This window comes from Glandiceps talaboti, chromosome 9 (assembly GCF_964340395.1).
Source record: "Glandiceps talaboti chromosome 9, keGlaTala1.1, whole genome shotgun sequence".
Lineage (NCBI taxonomy): Eukaryota > Metazoa > Hemichordata > Enteropneusta > Spengelidae > Glandiceps > Glandiceps talaboti.
In genome coordinates this window covers 20022533-20035101 of record NC_135557.1, presented here as the reverse complement: position 1 = coordinate 20035101, position 12569 = coordinate 20022533, and the positions used below count along the sequence as shown (strand labels likewise).

Below are 12569 nucleotides of genomic sequence, written 5' to 3'. Positions count from 1 at the left end.
ATTTCTTAAATTTAATCAAAATTCAATTTAGTGTATAAAAAAGATTACACCACCACGCACTAACCATGTTGAACAAAAAATATTGAATATATACTCTGGTCGTTCTACGTCACGACAACGCGCGTTTGTGTCACGACAACCCGTGTCTACGTCACTGATTCTGTTGTGTTCGGAATATGAGAGAAAACGCGTTCAAAATTATCATTACTGTGAACCTTCCCCGAATTTTCTTTTGATACTTTGGCACTTGATTGTATTGTATAATTATGTTATTCTCCAATATTATTCTTCATTCAGCAGGAAATACTCGTGACTTAAGGGTTGTCATTACGAGTCGCTAGCCGAGTAGTGACAAAGGTCCCTTAGGTCACTCGTATCTTCCTTGGCTAAACGAAGAAAAATATTGGGGGATAACATCTAATTAGAAAACAGCAAACAGACATGAAGATAGAAAATATATTTGAGAACATTTATCAACTTTATTAAAATTCTATATCTTTGTTAGAATCACAACTAATGTTTTCATGACATATCTCTGAATAAATCTAGATTATATTATAAAATTAAAACAAAAATCGCTTTCTTTGCAAAGTTTATGCTTCTATTAGTACATTGTGTTGTACACAGTATAAGTGATATCTCTTGCAAAATAGTTACTAAATATAAACAATTGACTAGATGTTATCTCTTGTAAAATAGTCACTGAATATAAACAATTGACTAGATGTTATCTCTTGTAAAATAGTCACTCAATATAAACAATTGACTAGATGTTATCTCTTGTAAAATAGTCACTCAATATAAACAATTGACTGAATTATCTCTTGTAAAATAGTCACTGGATAATTATAAACAATTGACTAGATGTCGTTCACTTTTAATCACTTCCTTAATCTATTGCTATAAATTAAAGTTGATAAAGTTGACTAGTTTTATTGATATAGTGAAAATTATACATTACAAAATGTTGTATTAAAACAACAGTCATTGTACTTTCAATTTCCCCATTTCATAAAAACGCTGTATGTCTGTCACGAGGGGTTTTATTTTCCACTAAAATGTGATCAAAACATCTCATTAAAATCTATGAAAAGATAGAACAATAATTAAATTAAATTTAATCAGAATTAAAAAAAATCCCTGAAAACAGAGACAAATACATAACAAAACTGTACATTCTATAAAAACGCAAGGTCGTCACCTGCACGAAGCGTGTCGTCTGTGTGTGAAGGAATGTTAGTCTGTGATGAATATCGCCCTCTGTCGGATGTGACCTGTGAGGGATTAGTTCTCCAGTACCACACGAGTGTTGGCACTGTACTGTGTCGCTGTGGTAAAGAATCGTTAAATCTAGCGATAAAATCTGACATCGAGTGGAATTTTTACCTGAAATAAGTGTGAAACACTTCAGTCAAAGTACAGGTAAGATAATTTACATGTCTTGCATACATCAAAATATAAAACAGAGATGACAACCTAATCGCAGTCTACACGATATAACGTTTACCGGTCTATAGTGTATTAGACGGTCTGTGTTGTTGTGTGCTGTGATATAAAAAATGATTAAAAAATTCAAAATTCAAAAATATACCTTGTAGTTACCAACCGATCGATTTAATACAAGGTAAACTTAAATTCTGATCCAAAATGGAAACTTTTAGTAACAATTTTATCACAAAATAATAACATTATCCCAGTATGATAATGTTATGTCTTTAGAAATATGTACATCACTGCATAAATAAAATTATGCATGAAAAAATCTCAGTATTTTCAAGTTCAAAATCAAATTTAGAATTTCACATTCTACAATGTTGTCATCTCTGTTTTAACGGTACAATATCTTTACACAGTGACCCTCATACTCTGTCCATGCAATGATGTCATCTGTAACATGCACAATGCTCCATGGGTCATACACTTCACTGTCAGCTATTTGTGACACAAGTTTACCCTGTGAATTAAATTTCAACAGTTTGCCCTTCTCTCTATAACCTACACACACATACAAATTATCAAACTGATCCAGACAGAGTCCTCTAGGGGTCTGTAAGAGTTGATGGGTCAGTGTTGTGAGTTTGTTTAAATCTTTATCCAATATATGTATACACTGATTGTAATCATCTGATATCATAATGTGACCCTTTGTATTTACACAGATAGAGTAGAGCCACCAACCACCATCAGTCAGTTGATGTGATGATTTAATAACTTTGTAGGATTTACCATCTATACAATATACACAACCATTCCACCAATCTGTAATATAGATGTATCCCATTGACAGACATACAGCCAAGGGTCTGATATGTTCACCCTGATATGTAAGTTGTAGAACTTTGATAATTTTACATTTCTCAGTACAAATCACCAGACTGTCGTTATTGAAATCAGTAATATAGAATATATCATTATTAGACACAACGACATCAATAGGATTGAATGACTTAGCAAATGAATTGAACTGAATTACACTTTTACAATTCAATTCCCAGTCCAAAACTAAAATCCTATAATATTCACTATCACACAAAACAAAATCTCCATTATTCCTATGGAATAGTCCCCTAGGGTAATGAAGTGTTCCATGCTGTGTTCCGTCACCTGTGAATTTATGGATAGTGCCTTTCCAGGGTAATCCTGGAATAACAAAAGGAAAGGTCAAAGGTCAATTAGCAGACAACAACTAGAATTATGATAAATATTCTGAAAAGTTGATTTTCTACAAAAATTCTTGGTGTAAATTGAATGTAACTTGATAGAATGATTGAGTGTTATATACACTAGAATTATTACTTGGTAACCATGGCAACACAAAATGCTAAAATGCTAAAAGTGTAATTGTAGCTGTTATTTAAAAAGATTTTTCAATTCTTTTAGTTTTAATGAAACATTTTACATCCAACACATTTTATTTTTATTGTGGGGAGGGTGATTTGTTTGTTAGTTTGTGAAATTTCCTCAAATTTACTCCAGTGTATGTTTAATTGTCTTATTTTTCATGATTGTTTCATTTTATTTTAATGTTTAATCATTTGGTACATTAAATTTTTATCACCAAAATTTATTGAAACCATAACTAGAATTTTTTGTGGTTAATCTATTGATAATTGAACTCTGTAACCATGGTAATACAAAAAGCTAAAATGTAAATAATTAGAAAATTTCTGTTTTACTTGTTCACTTTGAACTTCACTTATTTTTATTAACCCAGTGATCACTATTTATTTATACTCTTTATGACTTTATGCAAGAGTTTGATGTTTGTTTGTAAAATATCAGATTTATTCCAGTAATTGTTTTCATATGTATTTTGCCAAAATTCTTTTCATCAGAAAACTTGAAAATGAAATAAGGGTTAATAACTAGTATAAAACCTTCATATATTTTAGCACTATGTAACCATGGCAACATGATTTTGAAATATTTAAAACTTTTCACAGTAATCAAAATATCAAAAAATTATGCAAAATAGACTGTTTGTTTGTTTGACTCTTGTTACTACTTCAATAATTATCCATCTTTCAGTTTCTTTCCTACTTTTTAAAAAAATATTGTTTAATTCTGATAATTATTTTGATTGTCTAGTCTTTCTGAAGTGTGAAAGTTATTAAATCTTAACACTGTAACCATGGCAACATAAAATGATGACCAAAGAAAATTGAATTTTTTGTTTTAGATAGAACAAACAATGTGTTTTTAATTTGTTAGCAAAATTTAAGCAGTGTTTGTTGGTGACTTATTTAATTTTTAATGTTTTTTTTTAATGTCATGAAAACTTTTTTATTTTGATGTTGCCTGCCTGTATCATTCATTCCTTCATTACTTTACATTTTAAATTTTTAGTTAGCTTATAAAGTGATTCACTTCACACCGTATTGCCCAATTTTATGGGCTATGCTGTTTTTGGCTCCTGTGTTACTGGCTAGGTTTTTTTCTTCAAATTTTGTATTGTGGTAATTAAATGTGTCTTTGATAATCTGTATAGTTAGAAATTGACTGAGATTAGATAATGCTGAGCCTGTTGTGGTATAAAATTCTGGCATTAGATCTTTTAAAATCAAAATACATCCTGATTTCCCTCAAACAATGAGTTTATTGTTCTGAGAATTTTTAAATTTTATTACCAGAAATAGTGAAATCAGACAAAAGTGACATTTATCTAGTATCTGTCTTGCTGACATCCAAGTATTGAGATAACAGTTTTATTATGTATAGAGGGCGCTGTTAATTTTAATGTGTGAAATCTGTCAAATGATTTCTGTTACTGTACAGTAAAATAGTTTTATATCAGTACAGTAGTTTTACAAAAGTTTTAGATATTTATTCTGAAATCACTACAATTCTAATATAAACATTTGTCTACCTTGTCTTACAGATTTCTAGAATGTAAGATTACATTAGTTTTAGACTGACAGTGACAGACAGATGAAATGGTCAGAGTGAAAAATATCAATACTTGCCAGTGAGTGAAGAGGAATGTCTTTGGTAAGATATAGTTTCAGAATTTCTGATTCATAAACAATTGTTTTAGTGTTTATTTTTAGTATGACAGTCATTAATTAATTAATAGTTTGACCCTACTGTCAGAGTCACACTGTTCTATCTCTATGAGCTTTAACTTTTTCTTGCAATCTTGCACATCGCTCCCCCTTTCTAACATCTGCTTCCTGTAACCATCTGACACTCGCAAACTCCTGTCTGTCTGTCTGTCCATCCATCCATCCATCTCAATCTGTCTCCATGTGTGTGTCTCTCTCACATACTTTCTTGTAGTCATCTTGTCTGTCTCAATTCACCTGTTTCTCTTCTCTGACTGTTGTACTCTCATTCACATTTGTTTATTTTCACTATTACAATTTCTCTCCTTTAGTTATGTTTATATTTTTTACTCTCAACCTGTTACTGTTTCTGTCACTCCCTTTCTCAATTTCATCCCATATACACTCATCCCGTGTCTGTCTGTCTGTCTGTCCGTCAGTCTATTTGCTTGTCTGTCTGTATGTATGTATGTATGTATGTCTGTCTGTCTGTCTGTCTGTCTGTCTGTCAGGTTGTGTTTATGTAGAAGTTATTGCTTATGTCATATAATGTTGACATTTCTTTTCTTTTTTTAATCCACAGAATAAAGCCATCTATACATGTGAAAACAAGTGTACTTTTACAACCAGGTTCACATACATCATGCCATGATTCTGAGATTTGTAATATTTATATGTTATGTAATTTCTGAGTGAAATTCAATATTGAAGTTTACTAAAAATGAATATACAGTGTTCTCTGTTTTCTGTTTTTGGATGTGTTTGATAGATCTTGTAATAAACTTAAGGTATATCAGTAATTCCTAGGGATGTGTGTTCACAGAGTCAGTACATATGGGTTCTAGACCCATTGCTCTTTGGCCTGTTGCCCCCGCATGGTCTTTTTGCCCCCCCCCCCCCCCCTCCTCATAATATATCAACATAGTCCTTATCATCAAGTTGAATTGATCTTGAATGTACTTATCAGTGACTAATAGTCCATGCACTGATCTTGCAAGTATACTAACTGTCTATTTCATTCAGAAAAATCATTTATGATTCTTTGTGGTTTACCATTATTGAATCTAGTGTTGAACTTCAAAGATTGTACGTGGAAATTGTCAACAAAAGACATCATTTTTGAGTGAACACCAATAGCATGGTTGAAGTCTGCTAAAAATGAATATACTTTGTTTTCTTTGTTTGGATGTGCTTCATAGACTTATATTAAGAGAGCCCATTTTACTATTTATTTGTAAACTTGTAATTCTTTTACTTTTGCTGACATGTCACCTGCTCTATTCTTATCAAACAAAACAAAGCATTTATTATTTATGTAAGATTCAAGAATGAATAGTGAGATAATTAGGAATGAATAGACAAGTAAAAGTAAACTGAAAATTTCTCAAAATACTTTCGATTCAACTGAGGAGGGGGGGGGGGCGCAAAATGCTGGGGTGCCAAAAGAATGGGGGGGGGGGCAATGTGCCTGCTTCCATTCATAAAACTATTTAGGTATTTGAAAGAAGCCCACTCAGTTCATCTATCTTGTTTCCTTATTTTATAGGCTAGCAGCTGATATTAGGAAACATTTTAATACATTAAGTTAATATGGATGGCAGCATGTAGTCAATATTTTGGTATACAGTGGGATAGTATTAGCCTTTGAAAACATTTATGTGAAAGACATAAGTAGCATTGGATGCCACTCTTCCATCACAACAATAGACGTACTAGTGGTACATAATAAAACTGTACAGTATATAGAAATCAAAACTATATTCCTACAAAATATACCACTGTAATATATCTGCTGATAGGTCAATTCTCCACTAATCTTTATGGTCCGGATTATGGGTTTTGCAGACTGAGGTTGTGCGGTGGAAGGGCCTAACTTTAGGAGGGTCTGTAAGCAGTACTACCAAGGTCTGCAAAACCCATATCCAGGATGTAAAAGTTTTACACCATGCAGTGGCAGGAAACATCATTTGAATAACATAATCACATAAATTGGCACTGAAATATTATTTTATTTGCAGAAATATCAAAATAGTGAAGAAATTAACAAAACCATTGAGCGAACAGATAATTGATGTATTCATATTTGGGCAAAGTGTGCCGGGCCGGCCATGATAGGTAAAATTATTGCCTGGGTTCAAAGCGCATGCTCTCCATTCAATTGCATTGGAAACGATACTGGGTATATGACAAAATCCTTTTTATAGTACAGATACCCCTGAATAAGTCCTAAAAGACCACCCTGTAGCCAGGCAGCTGTATAGTCCACTAGCCTTAAAGTTGTACGTATGTGTATGTGTCACTTTTTTAGTCTGCACATACCCTTATCAAGTGATCTGAAGGACTACAGTCTATGCAAACTCTGTTACATGTATCTGAGTAGTAACTGATCTCTAGGTACATCATAAATAATACAGTACACATACCATTGTCATGCCTCGTCAAAGGCCACACTTAGTGCTTGTAATACATTTAACCCCTTGTAACAAACAGAAAAGTCAATGTCTTCCTTTAATCCATTTATGGACGATGGCACAATGTGTAACAAGCTTAATAAATAAAATTAGTTCCTTTAGACCACCCCCACCCCCCCTCTCCATATATGAATGTTATATCTATACATTTATCTATGGTGTATACCCATGGGGAAAACTGTACATGTAGTGGTCAAACTACTACAATGTAAAAACCTTGTAAACACATTAAAAAAACTAAGACTGGGATCAGAATTTATCACAGGCAAGGGGTGGGGGTGGGGAGAAATTATTTTAGTCAAACTTTTTTTTGCACCCCCCCCCCTTGCACACGCAAACAATGTAATGGCCTCTCCTTCCAAAATGAACCCAAGAATTTTTTTAGCCCCTCTCAGCCACACATATTTTAAGGTGTAATTATACAGTACCCAGCCTACAGCCATAGACTACTTGTGAATTGTCTTCAATACCCCAATTTTATTTGAGTCAAAAGATTATTATACAACTGTATGTCTATATTACCTACCCTGTATATTTTGGCAGACACACATTTGCTTGGCTATTGACTGCTCTAAAATTAAATGTATGGTAGGTAAATGAACTGTACAAGTTTGCAAAGTAGAAGGTAAACAACTGCTCCTGGGGTTTGAATGTTCAAAACAATTTCTCCACAGAAAAAAGAAAAAAGACAGAGAGAGACAGAGAGAGACAGGCAGGGACTAGAAAGGGAAATACAGACAGAGAGACAGACAGAAGGGATACACAAATCCATTCACATGGCTGTACCCAACTCATTATTGAATTTAGGTTTAAGATGGTGTTGTGGCGAAGCCACAATAAATCTTTTAATTTACTCAGTAAACAACCACTCCTGAGGTTTAATGTGGTTCTAATCAAGAGCAAAATACTTCGCTCACCCCCTTTCAGACCACCATAATTTTTCAACTCCCCCTTTGAACTCTCAGTCCCCCACTCCACCTGCCATAAATTCTGACCCAGCCTAACCAGCACTGTATATCACTATGAACATCTCAGTAGTAAATACAGAAAGTTTTATCATTGAAGGCATGAAAGTTTGATAGAAGTGTGAAAATGAAGTTTGACAATTGTAAATCATCTCTCCTTCAATATACTCATTTTTTTTTAATTGATAGTATATTTTTACCCTGGCAAGTGTAGCGATTCATCTGGTAACTCAAGTTGTATGTTATTCTAAAAACTCTAACTATTAATTCTTCTAGAAATCTCTAGCCCTGTTGTTACTCAATGCAATGATACCTGGCTCGACTTACTACAAGTAAACTGAAACCCTCACTATATTCAAATATTACGTTACAGTAGTAGGCATTGGCTGTTTTAAACTTCAACAACACTAACATGATGTAAAAACAGACAACACCAGGAAAGAGCCTCAGGTGTATAAGCATACACTAGATGAAATTTATAGTTGAAATGATGGATATGATTTATTCCAGGAAAAGTGCATTGTAATTTAAACAGATGAAAATTGGTACAATCTACAAGTGATGTGACTATGTTGTCATCATACACAGCAATCTTAGTTAGTGGTAACACATGGGGATGTGCTTTTGGCATAACAAAAGTCCTACACTTTTTCTAGACATCACTCTCTAGGCAGTACCTGAAAATGTAATGTACGCTTCCAAACTAATGTAACCTGTACAGCAAATAAGAAGCACAAATAAAACCGACCAAACTTTTCAAAAATGGTTCATTTACATTTATCAGATAGGAGTGGGGATGATACAGCTATCTTACTAAATCATTGTTTTATTTATGAATGATGAGGAACTAAGGACAAAATCTGAAATTGTCAAATGTATGTATCTGTATCTGCTCACTGTTGTGTTTGTGTCCCTTTATTCAGACAAAATATGGATGAACATTTGGTACTTTTATCACGGCGTCCTTGAAAAATCAATGTGACAGACCCAAACCCAGGGCGAGTGTTCTACAGACTAGATATGTATAGGCTGTATCACACAATAGTGCCTCACTCATTAGACAAGTGCAAATTTGGGGTGACTCCTGGAGTAGTGATTTGAACAGTTATGGATGGAAACCTGCAGGTTGTAATTAAGATGCCAGGCCTGGATACACACAGGGCTAGTGTTGTAGTGGTGGATCCTCAAATAAATGAATATAATAGATGAATGAATGAATGCTGATGTGTTCTCAAATTCTATGCTGCAATGCACTTCATGACTCTGATGTAAAATAAAGGCTCTGAAGGAAATATTCTAGAATAGATCAGCAGAACAGTGTTTCAAAGTGTTGTACTGGCAATTGACATGCTTTTCGATTTTATTGAGTTGGGTGATTTTTATTATTTTTATTTATTTATTTATTTATTTATTTATTTATTTATTTATTTATTTATTCATTCACTCATTCATTCATACATTCATTCATTCGTTCACTTACACATTCACTCATTCACTCATTTTATTTACCTATTTATTTACTTATTTACTTACTTACCTATTTACTTACTTACTTACTTACTTACTTACTTACTTAATTATTTAAATATTATGTTTATTCATTTCGGGATGAACCACTACAATGCTAGCTATGCATATCGAGGCGACTCTGGGATAGCTTGTGGACTGAATAGGAAAGCACTGACAGTACTCCACAGGAACATGATATCACACCCTAGTCACATAGTATGTAACACACCCTATAGTCACATTGCATGTAACACAACTCTAGTCACATAGTATAAAACACACCCTAGTCACATATTATGTAACACACCCTAGTCACATAGTATGTAACACAGCCCTATAGTCATAGTATGTAACACAACCCTATAGTCACATGGCATGTAACACACCCTAGTCACATAGTATGTAACACAACCCTATAGTCATAGTATGTAACACAACCCTATAGTCACATGGCATGTAACACACCCTAGTCACATAGTATGTAACACAACCCTATAGTCACATAGCATGTAATGCAACTCTAGTCACATAGTATGTAACACAACCCTATAGTCATAGTATGTAACACAACCCTATAGTCACATGGCATGTAACACAACTCTAGTCACATAGTATGTAACACAACCCTATAGTCACATGGCATGTAACACAACTCTAGTCACATAGTATTGTTGTATGAACGGTTTCCAGTGCCCCTCTGGAAACCGTACTATAGCAATAACGGAACAACCCATCAGGACGCCATCAACGATGGAGGACTGACTGGTATATAAACGTATCACCCTGGAAAATCCCGTAGGACGGATTATAGTAAGTGTTGATGCAAGACATACGAATTAGTATATTCAAACCTGCATCGACACAGCCACACCAAAGACGAAGTTGTTTAGCCTGACGTTAGTCAGTTCAGGTAAGACAACATAACCTCGGCATTGATTACAACAATTGACGTAGTCGTCCTCCCGTATCTGAGCGGTCACTCAGAATTTTGCAAACTTTTAGTTGTGGTAAACTTCTTTGTACTGGGGTGGGAACGTCATCTTGATTGACATTTGAAGGAGGGGCCAAACAAAAAGTCAAACTCCGGGTGGCTCCACACTAGTGCACAGAGAATTACCAGTTTTCATTTACAATTGTTTGGTGTTGTATATTTCTGTTAGTGGACCTCGTATTTTGTGATTTTCAAAGTGTCTTGTCAATTTCAGTTTCCATGTGGTCGTTAATTTATGCATAACGTCCGTTCCACCTGTTAGTGGGTACGAAACTGAAAATTGGGGCAAAGTCAGTTTAACGCTGTGTAGTTTTTATCTGTTCTTCGTTTTTTGGTCCTAAAGAATTCTACAATAGTTGGTGTATAGGACAGTTTTATTTTTGTTGAAACCGTTTTGTAAATTAGAGTTCATAGTAATTTTTTTTGTGTGGTGACACGGATTTGTGGGGTAGAGCTTACCAATTGGGCAGGCCCTTACAAAGTGCACCACGTGTTCGAATTAGTTAGGGACTACAATTTTTTTTGTGTGGTGTTGCCAAGTCGTGGGGTAGAGCTTAAATAATAGGCCGACCCCTACGCGAGAGCACACCACGCCTTCAATTTATAAAGTAGGTTTAGTAATTTTTTGTGTGGTGCAGCCAAGTCGTGGGCCAGCTTTACAAAATAAAGCACACCCTACACTAGTAGAAAAAATAGTACAGTTTACGACACTTTCCGTACTATAGTTCAGATTGAGTTCAATTCTGTACTTTTATGCTGATGAGGTGGACGTTTCTGTACTTTCCCATTAGCGCCTGTCTAATCGGATTATACTCGATCTGAAAAATAGTTCAGATTGCGAGTCGGAAGTGATTTGAATACATTTGCATTTAGTTCAGAATATATTCATGAGTTCACCCCCATAACCGGGCAGTAAACAAATGAATATTCAAATCTATCTCGCCTGCATGTGATTCAAGGCGTGTACACTAATTGTTTGACCCACAGAAAACTAACAGTAACACTATTTAGTTAGTTAGTTGTCTGTGTTTGACCACATGAAGGCGGAGGGGGAGGGTGCAAAAGAAAAGGGTTACACACATGTACAGTGTATGATATGATGAGAGCTACATTTAATGTACATGTACATACGAACTGACATGTATACGTACATGTACAACTACGCTAGCATGTAAACGTTAGCAAAAACTCTTACTACTACCTCAGACCACTAAAATACTAGAGTGGTCTGAGCTACTACTACTTGCAAAAAGTATTTACAAGCATTTCCATGTAGGTCAACGAAATATCACCTATGTGGGTTATACTTCAATAGTCGGTCAAACAGCGTAAAGGTCTACATTCTACAATGACAGACATGATTGTTCAACTCGGTGCGATCTAAGATGAATTCACGGTGTATATTTGGTTACGTCGCCTTTGAATTGATGATGACGACTCGTCCGACCTAGACTGTTCTGGTCCAGTTTCAAGTGAAAGTCAGAATTATCACGGTGCCATTGATTATACTAACTGTGATGAAACTCGCCCACTCTAGTCTCTATGACTTCATTAGCCCCAAAATGCAAGAACTTAATAATGGTATTGTAAATCGAAGTTCATGCATGCTCTGACTGTCGCCTGTTTTTTGTTTTCTTACATTTTATACAATTTTGAATTGTTAGCTTTGTATTTCCTGCATTAATGTTGAAAACTGGTCTTTTTACTGTGCGTCTTCAATGCGCAGGTAAAATAGTGTGTTAATCTAGCATCGTGAGTACGCGCTCGCTTATGGTTTCGCATACCTTGGACTGCCTGTCATTCAGTATTGTTTTAGCCTATTTATTTCTAAAGAAAAATGGTCTGTAAAGGGACTGCTTTAGTTGTCACAGTGCCTTTGTGGATTTATAAATCGATTTATGACAAGTGAGTCTACCTATTTTTTTTCCGACCCACTCAGTCAAGGAGTGCGATACACCAATCACCGTGTATTTAGCTTTGTATACAATGTATGGATAATAGCAAGTTTCGGGACTGAAAAATCATAAATTGTTTGTTAGACTTATTTTTTATTCAATGTAATCTGGGTTGATTGGGAATTTTCAGATATCAG

The 12569-nt window shown here is 34.6% G+C and overlaps 1 long non-coding RNA gene across 1 annotated transcript; it reads left to right on the top strand.

Annotated features, from left to right (window-relative positions):
• The first annotated feature begins 1301 nt into the window (after positions 1–1301).
• Positions 1302–5201, top strand: LOC144439670 (uncharacterized). The gene is made up of 4 exons (XR_013481133.1): positions 1302–1422; positions 2160–2324; positions 4379–4488; positions 5125–5201. It is a non-coding gene; the product is annotated as an uncharacterized LOC144439670 (long non-coding RNA).
• The last annotated feature ends 7368 nt before the right edge of the window (positions 5202–12569 follow it).